Here is an 11,684-nt window from a genome sequence, read left to right on the forward strand (position 1 = left end):
ACATGAAGTGAGGATCATCATCCTTCAAAGTGTCACATTTTAAATAGATTCTAACTGTTGATTCATTGCTCAGAGTAGTTGATTCATCAACAGACATGGCTATCTTTCCGTCACTCTCTGGCATCTGAGCGCACATTCCTCATTTGCAATGCTTTCAGTGCATTGCAGACAAGATAGGGTCTAGCATGTCTGTAGCACTGAATTGTGAACAAAGACTGATACCAATATCTACACCATGTAGTATCTGGAATTCAGTTAAATGTAATATGCCATTTGCTTTACCTGCACAGTTGTGTCAAGTTCTGATTTTGTCATGTTAACCACTTCAACTTCAAAAGTTGAGGTTTCTGCTTCTTTTGAAAGCTGTAAAGCTACCTCACATGCAGTTGAATCTTTGTGTTCCTCTTATCTTCATTGGCAGAGATGTTAATCTGGACTCTCAGCTAGGTCCATAAGGAGAAACAGAAAACTACCACCACCCTACTGCTATGGAGAGACCTTGATGAAACTTTGCTACAGATAAGGCATCCAAGCTAACCATCATGGCAGGACAAACAAGGAAAATCCCTCTTCTTCGGCATCCATTAACTAGACTTCATGCCAGCTGGTCTTTGGCTAGGAGGAGTCACCAATACTTTGGAGGAAAGAGCTAAAATTCAGAGGGATCATGGTAAATTGGAGGACCGAGCTTGTCACGGAGTGTGGGAGAGTCAGGCCCTGCACCCCCCACTTCCTGCGATTCACCATGACTCAGCCAGCCAGTAAAACAGAAGGTTTATTAGACGACAGGAACACAGTCCCAAGGAGGGCTTGTAGGTACAACCAGGACCCCTCAGCCAGGACCCGCTAGAGGGCAAGGATCTTAGACTCCAGACTTGGGGTTCTCTGCCTCTTCCCAGCCAGCCCAAAACTGAAACCAAAAATCCCTCCAGCAGGCTCTCTCCCCCTCCTGCTCTTCCCCTCTCCTTTTGTCCAGTTTCCTGGGCAAAAGTGTCGACTAGTACCGCTACTCAGTGCTGGTTAGGCCTCAGCTCGAGTACGGTGTCCAGTTTTGGTCACCAATGTCTAAAAAGGATGTGGAGAAACTAGAAAGGATCCAGAGGCGAGTGACAAAGATGATCAGAGGGATGGAACACAAGCCATATGAGCAAAGGCTGAAGGAACTGGCTATGTTTTGTTTGGAAAAGAGGAGATTAATGAGGGACTTGATGATGGTCTTCAGATACTTGGAAGGCTGCCATAAAAAAAGATGGAGAAAAGTTGTTCTCTCTTGCCGCAGAGGGCAGGACAAGAGGCGATGGGGTCAAACTACAGCACAGCAGATGTAGATTAAGCCTCAGAAGAAACTTCCTAACTGTAAGAAGAGTAGGACAATGGGACAGACCCCTAGGGAGCTTGTGGAAACTCCTTCGCTGGAGGTTTTCAGAAGGAGGCTGGAGCCATCTGTCCGGGGTGGGTTAGACACAGCATATCCTGCATCTTGGCAAGGGGCTGGACGAGCTGACCTTGCGATCCCTTCTCACCCTGTGGTTCTATGAGTGCTGCTCAATAGCACCAGGAGAGCATTTCGGCATGTTCCGGCTCGACTATAGCACTGGCTAGAGTCACGCTCTCTCTCTTCGGCCCAATGACTATACCCCATGGGAGACTGAGAGACACCCTAAGGCCATGATGGGGACACACAGCGCTCCTTCCCTTGCTGCAGGGGCTGGTACTTACGGCCAAGGGGGCGACGCCAGCCTCTCTCTGAGAGACGTGATGCCGGCGCTGCGGCTGCTCCTGCAGCCTGTTGACCAGCTCCCTAAGGACCTTTCCTGTGGTCTTGGGCTGGGATGTCAGCATCTTCCACATCTCTGCAGCAACACTGCAAAGGGAGAGAGCCAATGGCACCTGGTCAGAGCCCTGCCAGCCTCCTGCATCCTCCGGCACTGGCACGCCTGCTGTGTCTTCTCCTACCGTCGGCCCTTTCTTGCCCTCCTGCTCCAGCAAGGGCCCCGTTGGCTGGTGCAGGCTGCATGGGGCTGGGTCTGAATGTCAGCCCCAGGGGAGGCCAAGGGATGCCGTACAGGGTTTTACACATTGGCCTGTCTCCAGGGCAAGCCATCTTGCAAAACCCTCCAGGAGAAGCAGCAGCTCTGCAGGGAGCAGATGATCACTAGAAGATTCTGCACTCCCATGTCCCTGGCAGTGGGACCAATCCGGGGGACCCATAGCGCAAATGGCGGTAGCCCCAGCCCCGTACCTGTCACATGACAGTGAGCAGCCCAGCAGGGTTCTGACCACCTACTCGCTGTCCAGCAGGAGAAGGGCCCTGAGCAGCTCCTGCCGGGCCAGCAGCTCGCTGATGGAGTCCAGGTTGTTGTGAATGCTCCTCAGAGCCTCAGACACCTGGAAGGGAAATGGGTAGAGGGGGGCCTTGGCTTCTTCGTGCTCCTATTGATCTGGGGTGCCAGGGATCTGCTGCACCTGAGAGCCATCTGCCCTCCCAGATCCTCTTCGCCAGCCCCAGGCCTAGAGCACAGCACCAGTTCCCGGCCTATCGATTCATAGACTGCAAGGCCACAAGCGGCCATGGTGATCACCTAGACCAGGGGTAGGCAACCGATGGCACGTATGCCGAAGGCAGCAAGCGAGCTGATTTTCAATGGCACTCACACTGCCCGGGGCCTGGCCACCGGTCCGGGGAGATCTGCATTTTAATTTCAATTTAAATGAAGCTTCTTAAACATTTTAAAAACCTTATTTACTTTACATACAACAATAGTTTAGTTATATACTATAGACTTATAGAAAGAGATTTTCTAAAAACATAAAAATGTATTACTGGCACGCGAAACCTTAAATTAGAGTGAATAAATGAAGACTCGGCACACCACTTCTGAAAGGTTGCTGACCCCTGACCTAGACTGACCCCCTGCATTTCACAGGCCAGAGACCTACCCCCCAGTAATGCCTAGCACCCAGAGACAGAGTCTCCCACGGATGCGCTCCCCCAGCAGGGTGTTCTCACTGCAGCTCTTACCCTCACCAAGCCTGGGCCGGAGACCTCCAGAATCACATGCACCATGTGCCTGGCCGCCACTGAGTCATGGACGCTGGTGTCTCTCATGCCGTTGATAGCAGTGAGGAGAAAGTCCATGCACTCCGACGGCTTGAAGTACTTTCCAAACATCTGAAACAAACCTGCCAGTGAAACCCCTTTTGCTGCCCAGCACGGTTCCGGTCAGTGGCCGAGCAGCCAGGACTGGCCCGGCCAGGAGTGCAGGCAAACCCCACTCTGCCGGGACAGGGCTGGGTTACTGCACCAGGGCAGCACAGTACCCAGCTAGCAATCAGAAGCTGTCATGCATGGCAGAGGCCAGCCGGGCAGTGCACGGGGGCACAATACTGCGCAGCATGGATACACTCGCTAGTGCTCAGCAGGGGCTGGCGCTGGTGCGCAGATGTAATGATGCCTTTTATTGCATTAATCTCTGAGGAAGCTCCCACCATGCCTGACAAGGAGCCAGGATCAGGTTTGGATGAGCCCCAGTGCATCTTAGGATGTGTCATGTAGAGAGGTATTTTGGGCTGTATTAGTAGAAACATTGCCAGCAGATGGAGGAAAGTGATTATTCCCCTCTATTCGGCACTGGTGAGGTCACATCTGGAGTATTGTGTCCAGTTTTGGGTCCCCCACAAGAGAAAGGATGTGGACAAATCAGAGAGAGTCCAGCAGAGGGCAACGAAAATGATTAGAGGGCTGAGGCACATGACTTGATAGCAGCCTTCACTACCTGCGGGGGAGTTCCAAAGAGGATAGAGCTCGGCTGTTCTCATAGACTCATAGAAGGGACCATTATGATCATCTAGTCTGATCTTCTGCACAATGCAGGCCACAGAATCTCACCCACCCACTCCTGTAACAACCCCCTAACTTATGTCTGAGTTACTGAAGTCAAATCGTGGTTTGAAGACCTCAAGCTGCAGAGAATCCTCCAGCAAGTGACCCGTGCCCCATGCTACAGAGAAAGGTGAAAAACCTCCAGGGCCTCTGCCAATCTGCCATGGAGGAAAATTCCTTCCCGACCCCAAATATGGCAATCAGTTAAACCTTGAGCATGTGGGAAGACTCACCAGCAAGCACCCAGGAAAGAATTCTCTGTAGTAACTCAGATCCCACCCCATCTAACATCCCATCACAGATCACTGGGCATACTTACCTGCTAATAATCAAAGATCAATTGCCACATTAATTGCCAAAATTAGGCTATCCCATCATACCATCCCCTCCGTAAACTTATCAAGCTTAGTCTTGAAGCCAGATATGTCTTTTGCCCCCACTACTCACCTTGGAAGGCTGTTCCAGAACTTCACTCCTCTAATGGTTAGAAACCTTTGTCTAAGTTCAAGTCTAAATTTCCTAGTGTCCAGTTTATATCCATTTGTTCTTGTGTCCACATCGGTACTAAGCTTAAATAATTCCTCTCCCTCCCTAATATTTATCTCTCTGATATATTTATAAAGAGCAATCATATCCCCCCTCAATCTTCTTTTGGTTAGGCTAAACAAGCCAAGCTCTTTGAGTCTCCTTTCATAAGACAGGTTTTCCATTCCTCGGATCATCCTAGTAGTCCTTCTCTGTACCTGTTCCAGTTTGAATTCATCCTTCTTAAACATGGGAGACCAGAATTGAACACAATATTCCAGATGAGGTCTCACCAGTGCCTTATATAATGGTAATAACACCTCTTATCTTTGCTGGAAATACCTCGCCTGATGCATCCTAAAACCGCATTCGCTTTTTTAATGGCCATATCACATTGGCGGCTCATAGTCATCCTGTGATCAACCAATACTCCGAGGTCCTTCTCCTCCTCTGTTACTTCCAACTGATGTGTCCCCAATTTATAACCAAAATTCTTGTTATTAATCCCTAAATGCATGACCTTGCACTTTTCACTATTAAATTTCATCCTATTACTATTACTCCAGTTTTCAAGGTCATCCAGATCTTCCTGTATGATATCTCAGTCCTTCTCTGTGTTAGCAATACCTCCCAGCTATTAGCACATTCCCACTTTTTGTGCCAAGGTCAGTAATAAAAAGATTAAATAAGATTGGTCTCAAAACTGATCCCTGAGGTATTCCACTAGTAACCTCCTTCCAGCCTGACAGTTCACCTTTCAGTACGACCCGTTGTAGTCTCCCCTTCAACCAGTTCCTTATTCACCTTTCAATTTTCATATTGATCCCCATCTTTTCCAATTTAACTAATAATTCCCCATGTGGAACCGTATCAAATGCCTTACTGAAATCGAGGTAAATTAGATCCACTGGATTTCCTTTGTCCTTTGCCTCTGGGGGCACATCATCCAAGCGTCCCCGTCCAGCTGCCGGAGGGGAGGCCCTGCCACAGGGGGGATGGAGCAGCTGGAGCAGCTCAATGGCCCTGAGCATGCAGAGCAAGGGGCATTCATCTGGCAGCCTGGCAGGAGCTGAAGCCAAAGCACCCCGTGGGCGCCTGACAAAGGGGGTGAACAGACACCTGGGTTCAGAGGCTGCTCTCAGGGCAATTCTGTGTAAATGCACTGACCCTGCAGAGCAGACTTTGGTGCTAGGGGAACAGCGGGGAGAGTCCTTGGAGACAGAATGATGAGGTTCGACCCAAAGCCCACTGGAATCAGAGGACAGACCCATCGACATCAGTGCTCATTAGATTGAACTCCTACTGAGGATCTTGCTGAGTCACTATTCTAGGCCTGCGTTTTCCCTGCCAGGGAGCGCTGCACCGCGAGGCTGCTCAGTGCAGTTAGGAGGTGGCCAGGGTCACAAGCTGCTCACCTGGAATTTGTATGGAGACCCCATGAATTCCATCAGCCAGGTGATCCTTCCCACTGCCCTCAGCCGCCCATGCACTTCCTTGGATGTGGTCCAGGGGAGCAGGACCTGAGAGAAACAAATTGGGACAAATTACTAAGGAGAAGTACCAAAAAATAGCCAAAGCACATAGGGAGAAAATGAGCAAGGCTAAGACAAAAATGAGTTCTAACTGGCAAGGGACATAAGACAATCATAAGCCACTCTATAAATGCATTAGGAGCAAGAGAAAGACAAAGGAAAGTGTGGGGCCACAACTCAGCAGGGAAGGAGAGCAAATAATGGATGACACAGACAAAGCCAAGATGTTTAATGCCTTTTTTGCTTCAGTTTTCACTAAAAAGGTTATTGGCGACTAGATGCTTAACACAATATTAACAACAAGGGGGAAGGAATACAGGCCAGACTAGGGAGAGAACACGTAAGAGACATTTTAGGTCAGTTAGATGTATTCAAGTTGGCAGAGCCTCATAATATTCACCCTAGATGGAGCTAGGCAAGCAATCTCTGAACCTTTAGGAGGGCTGAGGTCCCAAAGGAATGGAGAAGGGCAGATACAGAACCTATCTTCAGAAAGGGGAACAAGGAGGTCCCAAGGAATTATAGACCTGTCAGCCTAACATTGGTACCCAGAGAGATACTGAACAAATTATTAAACAGTTTGTAAGAATCTAGAGGAGATAATAGGGTGATAACGAATAGCATCTTGGATTTGTCCAGAACAAACCATGCCAAACAAATCTAATTTCCTTCTTTGACAGGGTTACTTGCCTAGTGGATGGAGGCAGGCAGTATATGATGATGTATATGAAGTTTAGTAAGGCTTTTGACACAGTTCCACAAAACATTCTCATAAGCAAACTAAGCCAGTATGATCCAGATGAGATTACTGTAAAGTGGGCGCCCAACTGACGGAAAGACCATACTCAAAGAGGAGTTATCACTGACTCGCTGGCAAACTGGGAGGGTGTCTCAAGTGGGGTCCCCCAAGGGTGTGCCTGGGTCCAGTACTAGTCATTAAGAACTTGGTAAACGGAGAGGAGAGTATGATTGTAAAGTTTGAGGATGACACCAAGCTGGGAGGGGTTGCAAGCACTTTGGAGGACAGATTAGAATTCAAAATGAGCTTGCTAAATTGGAGAGTTGGTCTGAAGTCAACAAGATGAAATTCAGTCAAAACAAATGTGACATAACACACTTAGGAAGGAAAAAATCAAATGCATAAAAACAAAGTGGGGGATAACCAGCTAGTTGGCAGTACTGCAGAAAAGGATCTGTGGGTTATCATGGGTCTCACACTGAATATGAATCAGTGTGATGCTGTTGTGAAAAAGGGAAATGTCATTCTGAGGTGTATTAGCTTGGAGCACTGTGTCCAGTTCCGGGCACCATGCTTTAAGGAAGATGTGAACAAAATGGGGCCAGTCCAGAGGACAGCGACAAAAATGATCAGCGGTTTAGAAAACCTGATCCATGAAGAAAGGTTGAACGAATTGGCCATGTTTCATCTTGAGAAGATGGAGGGGGCACCTGTAACAGTCTTCAAATACGTTAAGGGCTGTTATACAGGGGATGGTGATGAATTGTTCTCCATGTCCCCTGGAGGTAGGACAAGAAGTAATGGGTTTAATCTGCAGCAAGGGAGATTTAGGTTAAATATTAGGAAAAAGTCTAAGGGTGGCTAAGCACTGGAAAAGGTGATGTAGGGAAGTGGTGAACTCCCCATCATGGAGGTTTTAAAAAACAGGGTGGACAAACACTCATCAGGGACGGTCTAGGAATGCGTGGCCCTGCCTCAGTGCAGGGGGTGGAGTAGATGATCTCTTGAGATCCTTTCCAGCCCTGCACTTCTGTGATTCCCTCTTCCCAGGTTCTAGGATCGAGGAGACTGAATCTCTGTCAAGGATATTTCCCTTTTTTGGGAGCACAAACCACCCACAGAATCTACTTCCTGTGGCCCCAGAACTAGAATGTTGGGGGAATTTAGCTCTGACCAGGTTGGTGGGGCCCATGGTCAACACAAATGAATGCCAGGGTCAGATGGAGGCTCAGTGGAGAACACAGCAGATCCCGCGCTCCTCCACCCCCACCCCACGCAGACGTTTTTCAGATATAGCGGGGTCACTTGGCCCTCCAGCCCAAGAACCTTTGTATAGAATGCATTCTGAGGAGCCGAAAGCACGGGGTGTCCCATACTTGGGATTAAATGGAGCCTTGGTCCCCAAGACCCACCCCAGCTACAGGACTAGTTCCCTTCCTGCCCCCACGCCTCCAGACCTCTAAGATGTTCTGCAGCACCAGAAGGTTGGGCTCCTGATCCTTGCACAAGGCCTTCAGCATCTCATCCATGCTTTTCAGGGTCTGCGTGCAGAGCCCAGCCCACACTGTCCCACGTTCAGGGAATGGAGGTAAGCTCTTGAAAGCTTTCTGAAGCGCTGGAGAGCAAAGACTTTCCAAATCTACGGAGCCAGGGCTGGTGCAACCATTTAGGCAACCTAGGCAGTCGCCTAGGGCGCTAGGATTTGGGGGGCGCCATTTTCTTCGGCAGCGACTGCGGCGGCCGGATCTTGGGCTGTCCCAGTCGCCGCTGGCATTTAGGCGGAGGGAGCTGGGGCAGGGGAGCACGGGGAGGGCCACCTGCAGCAAGTAAGGGGTGGGGGGGCGGGTGGCACGCAGGGGAACTCCCCGCCCCAGCTCACCTCTGCCGAACCTCCTCCGCAAACACGCCGTGGCCGCTTCACTTCTCCCGCCTCCCAGGCTTGCGGCGCATAAGCTGATTGGCGCCACAAGCCTGGGAGGCGGGAGAAGTGAAGCAGCCACGGTTAGGTTAGGGTTAGGCGTCAGGGGGTGCCCGGCTCAGAGGGGCTGTGCTCAGAGCTGGGGGTCAGGGCTGCAGGGGGATGGGGTCGGGAGGTGCCCAGCTCAGAGGAGCTGGGCTCGGAGCTGGGGGTCAAGGCTGTCGGGGGGGGGGTCAGGGGGGTGCCCGGCTCAAAGGGGCTGGGTTCAGAGCTGGGGGGAGGGAATTGGGGGGTGTCCAGCTCAGAGGGGCTGGGATCAGAGGATGGGGGGCGGTCAGGAGGGTGTCTGGCTCAGAGGGGCTGGGCTCAGAGCTGTGGGGGGGGGAGGGTCAGGAGGGTGTCCAGCTCAGAGGGGCTGGGCTCAGGGCTGTGGGGGGGGCGGGTCAGGAGGGTGTCCAGCTCAGAGGGGCTGGGCTCAGGGCTGTGGCGGGGGCGGGTCAGGAGGGTGTCCAGCTCAGAGGGGCTGGGCTCAGGGCTGTGGCGGGGAAGGGGGGGGGGGAGATCAGGAGGGTGTCCGGCTCAGAGGGGCTTACCATGCTGCTTACTCCCGCCTCCCCCCTCTCCCGGAGCCTCAGAGCGTGCCGCGTCCAGGAGCTGCCCTGGCACCTGGACAGCTCTGAGAGGGAGGAGCTCAGCCCGCCCCCTTACCACGCAGCTCTGACTGGGAGGTGCTCAGGCCCCGCCCCCTTACCACACAGTTCTGAGCGGGAGGAGCTCAGGCCCTGCTCTAGCCACGCCGCTTTAGCTCTGTCCAGGGCCGCTCCTGGACGCGGTGTGCTGAGGCACCAGGGGAAGGCGGAGGTGGGGGGGGAGCCTCCAACATTCTCGTGGGGGAACCTGCACTGCCCAGGACCTGGGGCAAATTGCCCCACTTGCCCCTCCTCTCTGGGCGGCCCTGGCCAAGCCCAGCAAGACAAGGTAAAAGAGGCCCAGGCTGGCAGAACAGGCGGGCTCAGTGGTATCCCAGTACATCAGGTGGCACCTCAAAGGGGGGCATCCCGTCACACTGGGGACTGGGCACAAGTCCACAAGGGGCTGGAAATTGAAACTAGACAAATTCAAATTGGAAATGTACATTTTTAACAGAGAAAGTAATAGACCATTGGAACAACTGAGCAAGGAGCATGGTGGGTGACCTTTTGTAACTCAAGGCAGGACATTTTTAAGATGCTTTAGTTTAAACAGGAATTATTTGGGGGCAGGTCTCTGCCTGTGTTATGCAGGAGGTCACACTGGTTCCGTCTGGCCTTAGAATCCATGCATCTTCCGGAGAAGGGCGGATGGTGCATGTGGACAGGGCACTAGCTGACAGGTCAGAGGAGGGCTCTTAGTACCTGTTCATTGCTTGTGAGAAAGGCGTCGATGTAATCCGGAGCCTCTTTCTCCTCCGAGTCTGGCCCCTTAAAGCAAGAGGATGGTGAATCTGATCAAAGACAGAGCGGTGGTAATACCTGGGTCTGCCAAGCTGCAGGCTGGGTGACAGAGATCTTAGAGAAAACCCTTGCCCCCCCACTCCCACCCCAGCACGGGAGCAGCCCCGATGCACAGCAGGGTCTGGCACAACGATTCCTGGATTCCCCACCTCTTTGCTACCAGCCCAGCAAAGATCCGGTCGGAGCCCTGGTTCCCAGCAGCCACCCCACTTCCCTGCCCAGCATGCAGGCTCAGTCTGGGGATTTGGGGAGCGCCACATCTGGAAGGAGGGTCGATGTCAGGCCATGAGTGCTGTCCCCACTCTCCAGGCCATTGCTGGAGGGGGCAGAGGGACTGGCAGTGAATTGGTCTGGTCCTCGCTGCGGGAGAGGGAACAGTTGCCCAGTCTGTGTGAGATATGGGGACCCAGGGGCTGCCCGTTCTGCTTGTTCTGACTGCCTCTCCTGCCACCAACAGCCTCCCATCGTCAACACTCCCCCCCGAAATGCCCTGTGCTGCGACATGTGACAAAGGAGCCAGCAGATGGGGCTGCAACATCAGGGGGCATCTTATGCTGTGGCCGGTGCCCTGCAATCCTAGGCTTTAACAACCCACCGTGCACCAAGCATCCCCTTCGACGGGTGGAAAACATCCTCCAACCCTGCAGCGTGACAGATCAGGGTGAGCGATTCAGTCAGTCTCCACCTGATGCTTCTGCCGCCATTTCTAATGACCCAATCAGCTCTAAAGGCTGAAGCTGCTGCCAGCAGGAGGGGCCATTCCCCCCTGCCTGGGTTTTCCTGTCTCTCCATCTCATGGCAGCCCAGAGCAGTACAAGGTCTATGGAGGCTTCTCCCTCCAGTGACACCCTGGTCTTGCCACCCAACCCCCAGAGGGGCCAAGCCCCACCGCAATGCAGGGCCATGGCCCCGGCCATTTTTGCAGCCTCCTCCGCCCACCCAGGAGGCGCCCACTCACCGGCACAGAAAGGCTGAGGCACACAGCTCCTGCTGCTGCTGTGGGCTCTTCCCCCAAGGTTTTTATCTCTTCCCAGATGGGGATGGGTTTCAAGGGGCCCTTGGGGGCTTCCTCAGCCATTCTGCAAGAAGCCAGGACAAGGCATTGCTTGTGAGTGAAGAGAGGCAATTGCCTCATTCAGCATCAGGGCCAGCCCAGTTATTTCTGTTCCACCAGCGCCTACAGATGCCAGCTGAGATCAGGGCCCTGTTGCACTACGTGCTGCAGACAATCCCTGGGCCACAGGGCTCAGACTCTAACTAGCCAAGGCAGCCAGCAGGGAAACAAGCAAATGGATGTGCTTAAAGTCACCCAGCCAGTCGGCAGTACAGGAAGGATTAGAACCCAGGCCTCTGGATGCCCAGGCCAGCTCCCCATCCCGCAGGCCAAACGGCCTCCCCTGGGTCACTCCCGCCTCTCCTTCTGCTGGTTTACAAGCTGCACAGCAGACAGGCTGGATCCAACCACTCAGGAATCCAACCACTCAGGATCCAACCACTTTCTCTGCCCAGGGAAATAACCCTGATCCCTTCCCCCAGGAATATTGGGGCCGTGGCAGTTCCCAGGTGGGCAAGGCCAGCAGGGTGGGGGAGCTGG

General features: G+C 52.6%; 1 protein-coding gene across 7 annotated transcripts in view; it reads right to left on the reverse strand.

The window, feature by feature from the left end:
• Positions 1-11,684, reverse strand: part of LOC123369347 (maestro heat-like repeat-containing protein family member 7) — a 172,383-nt gene that overhangs the window by 75,053 nt on the left and 85,646 nt on the right. The window lies entirely within an intron of this gene.

This window comes from Mauremys mutica, chromosome 4, assembly GCF_020497125.1.
Source record: "Mauremys mutica isolate MM-2020 ecotype Southern chromosome 4, ASM2049712v1, whole genome shotgun sequence".
In the NCBI taxonomy this organism is placed as follows: Eukaryota; Metazoa; Chordata; order Testudines; family Geoemydidae; genus Mauremys; species Mauremys mutica.